The following is a 17,205-nucleotide window of genomic DNA, read 5'->3' on the forward strand; positions in this document are numbered from 1 at the left end:
TCCCAGAGTTCTTCATTATCTTCAAAATGATCATCAACACCAATACTGCCATCATCAACATAAAATGTAGATAAAGTATCTGTGCATCCATACATGCTCTGGAAATAAATTTAAAGAGGCAAGTTCTATCCTTGTAAGATCTGACATTATAAACCCTGCTATGGTTGTAAATAACTAAATTCTTAACAATGTGTTCTCTTCAATCATTAAATTCTTAACAATGTGTTCTCTTCAATCATTAAATTCTTAACAATGTGTTCTCTTCAATCTTTGGTCTGCTCTAGCAGTGTGGTTTTATTCCCCATAATCCTAATATATCAAATTATTTCCCCTTTCGCATTGGGACAGTCTCCTTCTCTTTCCCTTAGTAGGTTTCACAACTCCGTTTGCAATTCATAACTCTTTAGGTAACCATTGTTGGAAGAAGCCACAAGAAACCACAGCACTAACAAAATCGCTGGTTTGAGAAGGAACGTGGAAGGCATGTAGTCCAATTCTCTCTCTTTATAGAGGTTTTTGATCCTCTGTCTCCTGACTTCCCAACTGATGTTCACCCTACTGGCCAATATTGTTTGTGATTTTTCTTGCATGACACTTTTCCATGGACCACCCGAAACTATTCTTTACTGTTGTTGAAACCAACACATTGTGAATTTCTCTGACTCTTTGTCCACTATTACTTGCCAATTCATAGTTGTCTTCATTGTAAAAAGCATGAACTCTGGGGCTAGATTGCCAGAGTTTACAGGTTCCTGCTCTGCTGTTTATTAACCACGTGAGTTTGAGCAAGTTATTTAGCCTCTGTGTGCCTCAGATTCCACATCTGTAAGGCAAGGAAAAGGACAATATGTATATACTGTACTTCATGGTGCCATTTTGAGGACTAAATGAGTTAACACATGAGGAGAAATAGAGAAATAGAGCCATGCCTGGAACCTGGTAAGCACTCACGAGTATTAGTTGCCATTGTCATTATGGAGTCATAGTTTGAACAAGTTGTAACTTGTCAAATACAACTTTGCCTAAGGTGAATGTTATTCTGACTGTCCCCCCCAACCGCCGCCATTTTTTTCCAGCAAAAATTATACATTCTTGACATTTCTTGTTATACTACTTTACAATAAAAAGTTTTCATTTTCTAAGGTTATAGCACTAAATCCATAGAAAAAAAATAGAGCTGGCTGTTATTTTATAGCTTAATTTTTAGCTTGTGTGTTCTTCCTTCAAATTCTGGGCTGGCGCAGTGGCTCACATCTGTAATCCCAACACTTTGGGAGGCCGAGGTGGGTGGATCACTTGAGGTCAGGAGTTCAAGACCGGCCTGGCTAACATAATGAAACCCCGTCCCTACTAAAAATATAAAAATCAGCCAGGCATGGTGGTGTGTGCCTGTGATATTAACTACTCAGGAGGCTGAGGCAGGAGAATCACTTGAGCCCAGGAGGCAGAGGTTGCAGTGAGCCAAGATTGCATCACTGCACTCCAGCCTGGGTGACAGAGCAAGACTCTGTCTCAAAAAACAACAAAAATCAAAACAAATTACATTCATAGTAGTGGCAGAAAACACCTATGAGATTATTTTATGTGCCCACCTACATGTCTGAATCAGGCTTAGATTAGAACAACTAAAGCAACGAAATGTGCGAGTTTCTGAACATTTTTCTCAGGAAGTTATTTTACTCTTAAGTAAATGTATGACCTTCTCATCCTCTCATTACCCAATTATTCTCAAAAACACTGTGCTCCACCACACGGCCCCCCAACCTCAGCCTTAACGATTCCTCTTTAATGTGTGAGTTAGCCCATTCTGAAGTATGTTCTGGTAGTAGTTTGATGGAAGAACCACAAGAAGGTAAATCTTCTGGTCAATTTTAAATTTAAGAACACCAGAGAGTCAGGGACTGTATGTTCCACCCCAAGAAGGGGAGGATTAAAATATATAGTACAAGTTAATACATTTAAATCATTGATTGCTTACATTAGTTTCTATTTTTCCAAAATAGTACAACTATTGATTCGTATAATTTCTACATTTTCTAAAAACAGCACAATTATTAATTAGCACAGTTTAATATATCTTAATCATTTGTCTCTTACACTAATTCCCATTTTTCCAAAACAGCAATCATTCATCCCGAGCCAGAAATTTTGTATCAAGTCTTAAATTTGAATAAAGGGTAGAATATCAAATTAAAAGGGGAAAAATTGCAATTTTATATTACCTAAGACAGTGCTGCCTAATAGAAATGTAGTATGAACTATATATACGTATCATTTAAAATTTCCTTTTAGCCACATTTAAAAAAAATAGAGAGAAACAGATGAAATTAGTGTTAGCATATTTTACTTAATACACTATGTCCCAAAAGCGATCATTTCAACATGTAATCAATAGGAAAAATTATTAATGAGACACTTTACATTCTTGTTTATACCAAGTCTTTCAAGACTGGTGTGTATTTTATGCTTACAGGGCATATCAATTGGAACTATAGCTTCTTTTTGAGATTTCATGGGCATACTGAAATCACTGGGAACAAAAGGCCAATGGGGTGAGCAAGTCTAAGAACAAGAGCAAAGAGGATGGGACTGCAGACTGAATGAACCAGCTTAGCACTTAGCAAGCAACTGTTACTTGGACATTTCAGAGACTTTATTGCCAACATGGCTCTGTCCAGCAATCCCCTCAGAGTCAGGAAATCTGAATGCACCTCTGGCTCCACCAGTAACCAAATGCGTGATTCCAAGTGAACCACTTTTACGCTTTCTGTTTCTCAGGCTAGATTGTGAATATCTCTTCTGGTACTATGAATATTCTTTCTACATACACACACACGTGTGTGCACGTGTACACACACACACAAGCACATGCTTCCTTCCTCTAATATTTCTCTGTTCTCAAGGTAAAGGTACTTTAGAAAAATCTGTTCCTGTTTTATTTTCACCACTAAGAAATCTTATATTTTACTTCTTGGGTTTCTCTGTTTTGCCTTTTCTTCAAGGGTTGTGCCTGGGTGATGTTTTATATATGTGATTAAAAATGGGAGTATTCTAGTAATCTCATTAAAATGCTAGTTTGACCAATATCGGAACACAGTTAACTCTATTATTTTACATACAGTAGCATTGCTGATAATGCATCATTCATTTTGAGAAGTTAAAATATTAAATATGACAGATTTTATGGAAATGGGTCTCATTTTTCCTTTTCTTTTCCTCCTAGCTCACTCTTCCTCCCTCTTCCCTTCTAACAAAGGCTCCAAGCAGCAGATGGATGGGAAGGGATTGGGGGTTGCTCAGTGTGGGTGGGTCAGCTTTACCCTTTGCTTTTGTGCATTGAAGCCCTGGATGTATGCCAGGGGTATTTGACTAAAGAAGAAAGAGAGATACAAGCATTTAGGCAGAGTGCTCATCCATAATTAAGTTGCTTAGTTGCAGGGCCATCAAAGGAAAACTTCAAATACCCAGATAGCAAAAGCCACCTGTGTGGAAAGCAGAGAAGCAGGATCACGCAGGGGAAATGCAGAGCCATGGCAGATACTAGGAAACAGTGGGCAGAGAGGACATTTTGAAAGACAAAGGCAAGGCCCCAGGCTGTGAGTCAGAGGAAACTGGCAAGAGTTTGTTGAATCTAGACTTGGAATCTATTGCTGCGGCCTATTTTCATAAGCGAGAGCCTTCAGCCTTTGTGCAGTGTGTTGCCTTAAACAGGACTGTCTGCTTTTAAGATAAGAAGTCAATGACATCCCTCATAGAATCTTTACTTTGTATCAAGGATGGTGCTAGACAGGATAGATAGACTAATTTAATCTTCTCAACCGTTTTTTAAAGATTTATTTATTGATTTGTAGACAGCCTCACTCTGTGACCCAGGCTGGAATGCAACGGTGCAATCATAGCTCACTGTAGCCTCAAACTCCCGGGCTCAAGAGGTCCTCCTTCCTCAACCTCCCAAGTAGCTGGGACTACAGGTCCACACCACCATGCCCAGCTATTTTTTAAATTTTGTAGAGGCAAACTCTCGCTATGTTGCCCAGCCTGGTCTTGAACTCCTGGCCTCAAGTGATCCTCCCGTCTCAACCTCCCAAAGTGCTGGGATTACACACCTGAACCATTGTGCTGAGCCTAACAACTTTTTAGTTAACCACGTCTTACAGACAAGGAAACCAAAGCCTAGAGAAGTCGTATGATTTTCCCCAAGTTTCACAGCCAGTAAAGGATGGGGGTAAACTTCGACCACAGATCTCTATGTCTACTAAGCTTAAGATTCTTTGTTGTTTTCATCCACCCTCCCTCCTCACACCTACCTGGGTTTGACCTTTATACAAGACACTTTCCCGTTGGGTGACTACATCAAAGTACCTGGTCAGGATCAAAGGTAAATTTGTTCTAAAAACCACATGCCACCCAAGTCTTTTATAAAATCAGTGTGTATTTCCAAAATGTCTTTGGGAGCACATGAGCTTCCAGGTACTCTGGGGACTCCAGCAAAACACCGGGGCCCCAATAAACTTAAAACTTCCCGAGGAAATTTTAAGTCAGAATTCCCTTGACCTTGAATCCAAATAATTTGAGTGAAAGTTGGCTGGGCTTAAGAATTGTGTAACAAAGACTTGCCTGGGTCGTTTTAGTTTGCTCCCTGCCATGATATTTAACAGAGGTAATGGACCCGGCCATCCATATAATCTTCCCAAAACCCAAGGCCACACTGATGGCAGAATAGGAGGGGCCCCTAAAGATAATGGCCTTGCTTTAGAAATGAAAGGCTCAAAGAGGTTAAAGTCACAAACCTAGCACACAGCAACGCAGGACTGGAGCCTCAATTGCTCAAGCCCAAGCTAATGGTTATTATTGGATGTCTGCCCCATTCTTCTTCCCATCCCCGACCCCCTGACTCCTGCACTCATAGCCAAGTTTAGAAGAGGCTCAATTGCAGAGTGAATTTCTTGAGCTGAAGAATGACAGGGCACCTACCCAAGAAAGCAGACCAACACAGCTTCTGATATACAGGGACTACGCTTTTACCTCCTTCAAACAGGCAAGGGTTACAGACAACACGCACTTCCCCAGGAATACAACGTAAGTCACAGACACATAGTATACAATAGGGGCCTACTGTGTCATTCCAGGTAGGCAAAAGTTTTCAGAGTATCAGTCTCCCAAATAATTATATCATCAGAGCAAAAAGCATTTTGAGCAACATGCACATTGACTGTCAAGACATTTGTTATGAAGCCTTTAGATGGTGCTAATGGTCTACTATAACACAAAATCTGCAAGTACTCCTTTATACTTGAAATCAAAGAGCTGGATGAGACCTCAAGAGGCTAGCTATATTTCAAACATCCTGTGGCCAGTCAGGGAAACCCATTGACAGATTTGGAGGCATCTTGACAAAAATAAATTTCTGGGGCTTTGGTTGCCACAGCAAAGTTTTGGTGATGCTAAATGTACCAAGTTATCCGGGGCAGGTCTCATGCAATCCATGCCATCAGTCAATACTTTAAACACGAATATACATCCTCTGGATTCAGATTTATCTTGTGTCTTTGTGTATTGACTGGAGCTTGTGGAAATCTTAGTTCATAATGTCTGGTTGTGTTGCTGGATTGTGTGTTGGAACCATTCATTTTGTGGGATAGTTTTCTTCAGGAAAGCCTCATTCATTCAATTAAGAAAGAACTGATAAAACTCTAGTATCATTTATTTTTTTATTGCTCTGAAAAGAGGGGTGGGGAAGAGCACATCACACTACAGCAACATTTCTACTACAGGCTTTTATATCTTCTTTCTTTTCTTTTCCACACATTGTGAGTTCCTGAGACTCCATCAGTCTCAGAGTCCTGCCAAAACAGACAATGCTTTGGTATCCAATTTTTCTTTGCCAATGCAGCAGGTGACAGGCTGTGTCACAGTTGCATTGAGAAGCCCTGGACATTGATGAGGTTTTCTCTGCAGGAAGGAAAATAACTTCTTGTCCACTCACATGGATGGCTCTGTACATATGGGAGCTGACATAGGTTTCCAAAGTGAGATGTCACGCCTAACATAGATACATGGTGCTTATGGGAATGTGTGCTTGCATGTATATATATCTCCACTCCAATTAGAAGAATAGCTCAGGAGCAAGAAGGGGGCAAAAGTCAGGATGGAGGTGAAGTTCCCATCCAGGACACTGAACAAGAAAAAGGTGTGGGAGGATCATGGTACCATTGTTATAATGTCTGGATTTCCATTATAGTAGAAAAAATATTATTTCCAGAAAGATCATGTTGGGGTAGAATTAGATTCAAAGGGATAGAAATCTTCAGGAGATAGATTTCAATTCAATTCCAATGGTATTTTTCAGTTTTTAAAAATTAAAAAAAATCTGACTTACAGAAGAGTTGCAAAAAAGTACAAAGGACACCCATATGCTGTTCACCTAGATTCCTCAATTGTTAATATTTTGCCATGTTTTCTTCCTCTCTCTCTTTCTCTGTCTCTCTCTCTCTCTATATATATATACACATATATATTAAATTACTATTTGACAGTAAACAGCATTATAATATCCCTTTGTTTTATATATATGTTACTATTTGACAGTAAACAGTGTTATTTATATATATAAATATATATAATGCAAGCACACATTCCCGCTATATACATAAAATACATATATATTATATATGTTACTATTTGACAGTAAACAGCATTGTAATATTCCTTTATACCTAGATATTTCATCATGCATTTCCTAAGAACAAGGACATTCTCTTACATAACCAGGATAAATGATACTAAAATTTCAGCAATTGTCTCATTGATGCACTTGTAACCATATTTTTCCTTCTGATCCAGGATCCACTAGGATACATTACTGGTGATGTTAATAAATATGAACTGTTTAAGATTTAGGATTTTCAAAACTGAAAGAGGCTATATCACAAATCAAATTTCAAGAATCAGCACAGCAAATATGTCATATAAGAGACACCAGCTTGATGTGTGCGGCAGAGTAAACGACCTATTTAAATAAATAACCAAAAACTTTATGGTTAGGACTTTTTGTGTGCTGTGTAGGAAATTTTGTCTGTTCCAAAGTTATGAAGATGTCCTCCTATGTCTTCTTCTGGAAGTTTATAGCTCCAGACTTTACATTCAGGTTTATGATCCATTCTGAATAAATTTTTGTCAATGGCATAGAGGTAGAAGTTCTTTTTGTTAATTCTATCCAATTGCTCTGGTTCCATTTGTTTAAAACATTACAGTCCTGCTAATCTTCGGAAATCTTGCCTACATGAAGAAATTTGACCAAAGAGTTGCACCCTGATACAGCTGGGTGGAGAGGGCGCTGCGTTGAGAGGGTGTGGTCATATGACGGGGAGACGGATTGTATTCTTTTGGCTTGAATGTCAGTCATTGGAAATTAGTCCTGGGTATCTGAGATGTGACTTGTGGTCTTCCTCTTGAATTTCAGAAAATCACAAGAGACTTGCTTACTGTTTCAGAAAACTCCCATCAATGACCTGGTTAAACGGTAAATTACCACTCAGGGGAGGTTGTTCCTGCCCTAAAAGCTGCAACCGAGTCTAGCAATGCCCTAAGGCAATAAGGACATGGATCAGAATTTCAGTGTGGATTCAACCGGAAAACTACAGGATGCTGTGAGAGTTTTTTTCAGGGAAAGGGGACCAATTTAGTTGGAATGTGGGGTTTCCAAAGAAGAGACATTCAGGCTGAGACTTGAAGGATGAGCAAGAGAGAGCCAGGTGAAGAAGAAGGTTTGGATGGTGCCAAACACATGTGGGAGGTGGAGGAGCTGGCATCCAGCTGGCAGCCACACAGACTGGGAAGTGAGAAGTTGGGCAGGGGATGGAGGAGCATAAGCATGACATGGCAAAGCAGGCAGGGGCTGACTTGCCTTGCCAGGGAAATTTGGGGTGTGCTAGGGATTTCCTTTTTGTTTTTTTATTATACTTTAAGTTCTAGGGTACGTGTGCACAACGTACAGGTTTGTTACATATGTATACATGTGCCATGTTGGTGTGCTGCACCCATTAACTCGTCATTTACATTAGGTATATCTCCTAATGCTATCCCTCCCCCCTCCCGCCTCCCCACAATAGGACCTGGTGTGTGATGTTCCCCTTCCTGTGTCCAAGTGATTTCATTGTTCAATTCCCACCTATGAGTGAGAACATGCGGTATTTGGTTTTCTGTTCTTGCGATAGTTTGCTGAGAATGATGGTTTCCAGCTGCATCCATGTCCCTACAAAGGACACGAACTCATCCTTTTTTATGGCTGCATAGTATTCCATGGTGTATATGTGCCACATTTTCTTAATCCAGTCTGTCACTGATGGACATTTGGGTTGATTCCAAGTCTTTGCTATTGTGAATAGAGGTGCATTGTGAAGACTTTGAAAGATTTTAAGGGTCAATGACTTTTCTGTTCAAAATGCTTTTGTGCATAGAAAAATGCTCTTCTAAGTACTTGTATCTTACCATTTTTTTCCACTTTTACTGAGGTACAATTGACAAATAAAATTTTATAAATGTAGGGTGTCCAACATGATGATTTGATATATGTATACATTGTGAAATAATTACCACAATCAAGTTAGTTAACACATCTATTACCTCACGTGATTATTTTTTTTTTTGTATGTGTGTGGTGAGAGCATTCAAGATCTATTCTCTCAGGAAATTTCACATGTACAATGAAGTATTATTAACTGTAGTCACCATGCTGTATGTAAGAGTCACAGAACTTATTCATCTTATAACTGAAAGTTTATATCCTTCGACCAGTGTCTCCCTGCTTCCCCACCCCACAGGCTCTGGCAACCAGTATTCTACTCTCTGCTTCTAGGTGCTTGACTTTTTAAGATTTCACATATAAGGGAGATCATATAGTGCTTGTATTTAGGTGCCTGACTTATTTCACTTACCATCCATGTTGTCACAAATGTCAACATTTCCTTTTTAAGGCTGAACAATATTCCATTGTGTATATACACCACATTTCTTTTCTTTTCAACTTTTATTTTAGGTTCAGGGGGTATATGTGCAGGTTTGTTACATGGGTAAATTGCGTGTTGCAGGGGTTTATTGTAGAGATAATTTTGTCATCCAAATAATTCGCATAGTACCCAATAGGTAGTTTTTCAATCCTCACCCTCCTCCCACTCTCCACCCCCAAGTAGGCCCTGAAGTCTATTGTTTCATTCTTTACGTCCATGTGTACTCAATGCTTAGCTCCCACTTGTAAGTGTGAACATGCAGTATTCGGTTTTCTGTTCCTGCATTAATTGGTTTCCAGCTCTATCCAAGTTGCTGCAAAGGACGTGATCTCATTCTTTTTTATGGCTACATAGTATTTATTCTATGGTGTATATGTACCACATTTTAAAAATCTAGTCCTTGGTTGATGGACATCTAGGTTGATTCCATGTCTTTGCTATTGTTAATAGTGCTGTGATGAACATGCACATGCATGTGTCTTTATGATAGAACAATTTATATTCCATTGTGTATATACTCAGGAATGGGATTGTCGTCTTGAATGGTAGTTCTATTTTAAGTTCTTTGAGAAATCTTCAGACTGTTTTCCACAGTGGCTGAACTAATTTGCATTCCACCAGTGGTGTATAAGCATTTCCTTTTCTCTGCAACCTCACCAGCATCTGTTATTTTTTGACTTTTTAATAGTCATTCTGACTGGTGTGAGATGATATTTCATTGTGTTCTTGATTTGCATTTCTCTAATGATTAGTGATGTTGAGCTTTTTTTTCATATGTTTGTTGGCCATGTGTATGCCTTTTGAGAAGTGTCTGTTCATGTCATTTGCCTGCTTTTTAATGGGATTGTTTGTTTTTTGCTTGTTGATTGATTTAAGTTCCTTAGAGATTCTGGATGTTCAACCTTTATAGGATGCAGAGTTTAGAAATATTTTCTCCTATTCTGTAGGTTGCCCATTCACTGTATTGATAGTTTCTTTTGCTGTGCAGAGGATCTTTAGTTTAAATAGGTCCCATTTCTCAATTTTTGTTTTTGTTGCAATCACTTTTGGGGTCTCCATCATGAAATCTTTGCCCATTTCTACGTCCAGAATGATATTGTCTAGGTTGTCTTCCAGGGTTTTTGTAGTTTTGAATTTTACATTTTAGTCTATAATCCGTCTTGAGTTGATTTTTTTTTAGGGGGGGGGATGGAGTCTCTCTCTGTCACCCAGGCTGAAGCACAGTGGTGGGATTTCAGCTCATTGCAAGCTTCTCCTCCCAAGTTCGAGCGATTCTACTGCCTCAGCCTCCTGAGTAGCTGGGACCACAAGCATGTGCCACCACAACTGGCAATTTTTGTATTTTTAGTAGAGACAGGGTTTCACCAAGTTGGCCAGGCTGGTCTCTAACTCCTGACCTCAGGTGATCCACCTGCCTCGGCCTCCCAAAGTGATTTTTGTATATGGTGTAAGGAAGACGTTTAGTTTCAATCTTCTGCATATGTCTAGCCAGTTATCCCAGCACCATTTATTAAATAGGGAGTCATTTTTTCATTGCTTGTTATTGTCAGTTTTGTCGAAGATCAGATGGTTGTAGGTGTGTGGTTTTATTTCTGGGTTCTCTAACCTGTTCCATTGATCTATGTGTCTGTTTTTGTACCAGAGTAATACTGTTTTAGTTACTGTAGCCTTGTAGCTTAGTTTAAAGTCAGGCAGTGTGATGCCTCCAGCTTTGTTCTTTTTGCTTGGGATGCTTTGGCTATTTGGGCTCTATTTTGGTTCCAAACTAATTTTAGAATATTTTTTTTTTCTAATTCTGTGAAAACTGTCATCAGTAGTTTGATAGGAGTAGCATTTAATCCATAAATTGCTTTGGGCACTATGGTCATTTTAACAATATTGTTTCTTCCTATCCATGAGCATGGAATGTTTTTTCATTTGTTTGTGTCATCTCTGACTTCTCTCAGCAGTGTTTTGTAGTTCTCATTGTAGAGATCTTTCACTTTCCTGGTTGGCTGTATTCTAGGTATTTTATCCTTTTTGTATACTACATTTTAAAGAATCCATTCATTGTCAAAGGACACTTAGATTGTTTCCATATCTTGGTTATTGTGAACAATGTTTCAACGAACATGGGAGTGCAGACATGTCTTTGAGCTACTGATCTCATTTCCATTGGATGTATACCCACAAGTGAGATTGTTGGAGCTTGTGATAATTCTGTTTTTAATTGTTTGAGGAAATTCCATACTATTTTTCATAATAGATGCACCAATTTACATTCCCACCAACGGTATATGAGGGTTCCCTTTTCTCCATATCCTCAGCAACACTTATCTCTTGTCTTTTTGATAATAGCCATTCTAACAGGTGTTTGTGGTTTTGACTTGCATTTCCCAGATGATTAGTGATGTTGAGCGCCTTTCCATGTGTCTGGTGGTCATTTGTATGTCTTCTTTGGAAAAAATGTCTAGTCAGATCCTTTGTTCGTTTAAAAATCAGATTGTTTTTCCGCTGTTGTGTTGTGTGAGTTCCTTATATATTTTGGATGTTAACCCCTTATCAGATATATGATTTGCAAATATTTTCTCTCATTCCATAGGTTGGCTCCTACTATTTAATTTTTTAAATAAGAACTATAAAAACCTACACTTTCTTAAGCTTTTAAGCCCATCTTTTAGGTTATATTTATAAACTTAGTATTTTTGTATAAGAAAAAGAACAGTCATTTTAATTGGTTATTTGATTAATGCTCAATTAATTCACAAACTTCATTAACTTTACAGATTAAATCCTTCTAAGTATTTAGCACCAATTTCATCTTTAAGTAATCAAATTACCTTAGCTATTTCAAACTGCATTTACAGGTTGAATATATTTGATTCTGTCACTTTTACAAAGGCAAACTCACAAATCTAACAAGTAAAACCCTTCTTACCACTTCTGTGAATCTGGTAAGTTTATTTAGTAGATCAAATGCTCTTAAGCATTTCTAGAATCTTAAAAAAAGAAAGAGAAGCCTGCAGGGCCACATGAGAAATCACCAGGGTCAGTCAGGAGGCAGAAGGAGTGAGGGGAACACATGGGCCAGAGCCTTTATTTTGGTTTCCATGGGGAAAAAAAATGGGCAAGTCAGGGTAAGCAAGCTAAATAGTTTTAGGATTGAATAGTTTGAATAATGTTGGCAAAGTCTAGGGTTGCTTGGTACTTGGCCCTGGGGTGTTTTAGGGGAGGGAGATGGTGTCCCAGATGACAGGAGCTTAATAAAAGAAGGCGAAGGGGACTGTGAGCTTGGGCTTCTTTGGTTTGTGGTATGTTGTTTGCTACCGCTAAGAATTAACCACCCTTCGGAGGTGTCGTCCTTCCCTGGATCTGCAAAAGGTCAAGATATCAAAGCATTAGAACATTTAAAAAAATGATTAATACACTCTGGGAACCCCATCCAAGAAGAAATAAGCAACCGTTTGGAAGAGCTTATTTTATGTAGCTTTTGTCTACCTGTCACCTATCATCTGGGACTTAACCAAGCACACAACTTTCAGGTTTTAATAATATTAAAATATTATTATAGTAATTCTAATATTAAATTATCCATCTAATATATAAGCTGGGCCCTTTCCAGGTCCTCTGATTGTAATTCCATTTTGCATAACCACTGGTAGTGCCCTACATTAGGGCCTGTGACATTATATATGGATGGAATTTTGAACCCTGTACTCTGGCCTTCACTGCGTCCTCGTCTTTTTTCTCTTTCTAGTTCTCATATGCCTCATGAATCACTGTTCTGTTATTGCTTTATTCACTTATTCATGTAGCAAATAACTATTGAGGGCTCACTATGTTCTGTGCCAGGCACTCTTCTAGGTGCTGGGAATGTACCAGAGAACAAAACACACACAAATTCCTGTTTTTATTCTAATAGGGAGACAAACAACAAACAATGCTCATAGTAAGTTAATTGTATAGTATGTTAGAAGGTTGTATGTGTTATGGAGGAAAGAAAAACATAACTCAAGGTATGGGGAATTAGGAATGTTGTCAGGGGATGGTAGCAATGTTAAGTAGGGTGGACAGGGAAGGCCTCATGGAGAGGGGAGTATTGGAGTAAAGACTTGGCATTTACTAATGGAGTGGCATGATCATATCTGAAGATGGAAGCTGTAGCTCTGCTGGCAATATCTGTCATCCTCCAAGCGTTACATGAGGGCATAATAGAAGAAGGACTAGTAGAGAGGGAAGAGACAAATGATTTGCAGATGAAGTGAGGGGTTTAGGTGTCGAAGGTAGTACTAAAATGTCCCATTAGTGAATTATCTGGCACATTCTGCAGAGAGCAGAGTGACAGGCCCTTAGAAGCACTGTGCTGGGTTGGACAAGATGGAGGCTAGAATACAGAAACAGGTGTGGCAGTCTGCAGCCTATAGTGGTAACGGAAGCCATGAGAGCAAACAAACTTAAAAGGAGACCCTGGGAACACTCACATTTCAGAGGCAGGTAGAAGAGAGGGAGCTGATGCAGATACCACGGGGTTTCAGCGAGAGTTGCTGAAGCAGGACCAGTAAAGACAGAAGCCAATGAAGTGGAGGTTGGAGAGGATTTCAGAGGGTGGTTAGCAGTGCATCACTCACATATGGATTGTATGAGAACTGGGGGTTTAGATGGCACAGGGGAGCCTCTGGTTACATGGTAAAGGGGGATCAAGGTTATAGATGAAATTGCGGTTGCTAATAACCTGACCATAAAATAAAGAGATTATCCTGGATTATTGCAGTGGGCCCAATGTAATCACAAGGGTCCTTCAAAGTGGATGAAGGAGGCAAAGAGTCAGAGTCAGAAAAGGACATATGATGATGGATGCAAGGAAAGAGTGGAGTGATGTGAGAAGGACTCAACTCATATTTGCTAGCTTTGAAGATGGGGGAAGGAGCCATGAGCGAAGGAGTGTGTGTGGTCTCTAGAAGCTGGGAAAACAAGAAAATGGATTATCTTCTAGCACCTCTGAAAGCTTCTAGAGACCACCCACAGCCCTTCTCACATTGCACCGCTCTAACCTTGCTTCCACCATTATATGTCCTTCTCTAACTCTAACTCTCCTGCTACCCTTGTCCACTTTTAAGGACCCTTGTGATTACGTTGAGCCCACCCAGATAATCCAGGATGTTCTTGTTATCTTAAGGTCAGCTTATTAGCAACCTTCATTCCATCTGCAACCTTCATCCCCCTTTGCCATGTCACATAACACATTCACAAGTTTCAAGGTTTAGAAGGAGAATATCTTTGGTGGGGGCATTATTCTGCCTACCACAGTAACTATATACTAGGTTTTAACAAAAACACAACATTTCCTAAGTGATGAAATATATTCTCTCCCCCCAAAATAAAAATAAAAAGTACAATAGAAGATTTAAGGGAAAACTGAGGTTCAGAGGTAAATAAGCTAATAGCTGACAGACCCAAGGTTCAAATCTTGAACATCTGACTCCAAATTCCATGATCTTTTATTACTTGACATGGCAAAGTTCAGAGACTCATCTCTTAAGAAGTGAAATTATGACTGTCAGTCTGATTCTTGTAAATAAGGAGTTTCTAAAGATGAAGAAATAATTATGATCAGGATTGTGCTCCTAAAGAATGCCAAAAACTAATTGAGGAAGATAGAGGTGCTCAAGAGAAGCTGAAGGCGTAATTGCTATCTTTAACTATATATTCAAGTGTCACTTAACAATGGGGATACATTCTAAGAAACGCATCACAAAACGATTTTGTCATTATGTGAACATCATATACTGTACTTACATAAACCTAGACGGTATAGCCTACTACACACCTAGGCCATATGGTATTGCCTATGGTTCCTAGGCTACAAACCTATATAGCATGTGGATGTAGGGAATACCGTAGGCAACTGTAATGTGATGGTATCTTTTTGTGTATCTAAACATATCTAAGGATAGAAATGGTACAGTAAAAATGTTGTATAAAAGATAAAAAATGGCATACCTGAATAGGACACCTCCATTATAATCTCAACCACCCATTGTATATGTAGTCTGGTGTCGACTGAAGCATCATTATGTGGCACATGACTGTATAATGGAGTTTTCATGGGGATGAATTGGATCATCTTTCTTTATTTTCTTAGAAGACAAAAATACAGGAATGATTTCATTTAGAACTATAGTAACTTTAGATCTTCATTAAGAAGAAACTCCTTTCTTTCAAGAGAAGAAAACACTAGAAGAGGTCTCCAGTGGAAAAGATAGGAATTCTCTGCTGGAGAACCTTGGGAAAGGAACAGAATAGCAGTTTGAGAAAGGCTGAGACAATTCCACAGCCTTGAAGTGAGGGCCAGGCATGATGGATGATTCCCTAGGAACACTCCTAATTCTAATAAGAGATGACAAGATTCTGAGCACAAGGTAGAGAGTGCGTTATGTGTCACAGTCCAAATTCAAATGCTATTGTTGCTGACTGTCACTGGATAACTTGGAAAACTTGTCAGCTAAAGTGCAAAGGAAAACTTACATGTCAAACATTTGGTAAGTTAATGCTGCTTGCTTTGAAGGGTTTAGACAATTTGATGGAAGAAACATCCAAATGACTTTGTCAGTCTTGGCGGCATCATTTGGAGTTGCCAGAGAATGTCCTGGGTTTCAACCCTGATTATGCCATTTACTAGGTGAGTGGCCTCAGCCAATACACTGAACATCTCTGAGCCTCAGTTCTCTCATCAGTGAAATGGGGATAATACTGCATATGCCAAAGGGTTTTTAAGAAGACTGAACAAGGGGATGTAAGCCAAATTATTAAAGGTGGGCCCCTGCAAAATGACAGACACTCGGTTAAGGATATTCTCCTTCCTCCAGGTAAATGGCGAAACATGCTGTATTTGATTTGGGATTTCTCATGCTGCTATTAGGATGCCAGAGCAAAACCTGCCCAGGATCTGCCTTCCTGTAAATTGCCTTCTGTGCCTGCATTTTCTGTCACCCCACAGTATCCATATTCCCACCCCAAATTTACATTTGAGAGGCCCTTCAACAGATATTGGGTAAGACATACTCTTATTATCAATGGTAAGGAGAAAACAGAACAAAAAAGAGACCGTTATAGAACAATATGAAAGCATTCTGAGAGATTTGAGACAAGCCACAAGGTGGCAGGCAGTAAATCTGAGCTAGAAGTTGGGCTTTCTGCTGGCCTGAAGGCACTTTAACCAGATGCTCTGGAGGATAAGTGCCTCACAGCTTTTAACCTCAAAGAAGTAGTTCAAATGGTAGAAGATGTTATTGGTAGTGAGTGATGCTTTTGGACCAGTTGGGTCCTTCTATATTCTCACGTTACCTTACTTAGTTGCTCACTACATATAAGATGCATAGGGTGTCAGTCTTCCCAGGGCCATCTCACTTCTTCAGGAAGGAGAAGAAGCATTCTAAGAGATTTCGTGAATTCCAGCCCTGGTCAGCAATGGGGACACCCAGGATCTACACAGGAAGCCTCACTGAATATGTGTGGCTACTATGAGCTTTAGCTGTGTATTGTCTCTTAGCATATCTTACTGAAGATTATTTAGATACATAGATCATGATTGGGAACTAAATAATTACAAATGGCCACAATTTATTCCCCTCCCATCAAGATGTATAGTCTGTTTCTGCAGCCCTTGGATTTGGGTTGGCTGGCAATTTGCTTTGGCTGATGGGGAGTTAGCAAACAGGATGCAAACAGAAACTTGAAAAGTGCAGAACCTTTCAGCTGAGTTCATTCTAGACCAGCCAGCCCATAGCCAACAGGCTTCTGACCCTAAACCAGAGTATGGCAATTAGAGTTCTCTGAATAGCTGCCTATTTTTGTAAATAATGTTTCATTGAAAACCAGCCATGCTCATTCATTTGCTACCATCTATGGCTCCCTTAGTGCTATATTGGTAGAGTTAAGTAGCTGTGATCGAGACTGTGTGGCCCATAAAACCTAAAATATTTGCTATCTGGCCCTTTACAGAAAAAGTTTGCTGACTCCTGCTCCAGACAAACGAATAATTCCAGCCAAAACCACCAGAAGGACCTTCCTAGCCGGCCCCAGCTCAAGTTGCCAATTTGTAAAATTGTAAGCTAAAAAAATGATTATTTTCAGAAACTTAATTTTTGAATAGTCATCCCATGGTGGAAGGAGAAAGGGCAAGAGTAGCAAGAAGGGACTGAATTCACTTATTTTCATA

This window comes from Theropithecus gelada, chromosome X (genome assembly GCF_003255815.1).
Source record: "Theropithecus gelada isolate Dixy chromosome X, Tgel_1.0, whole genome shotgun sequence".
Lineage (NCBI taxonomy): Eukaryota > Metazoa > Chordata > Mammalia > Primates > Cercopithecidae > Theropithecus > Theropithecus gelada.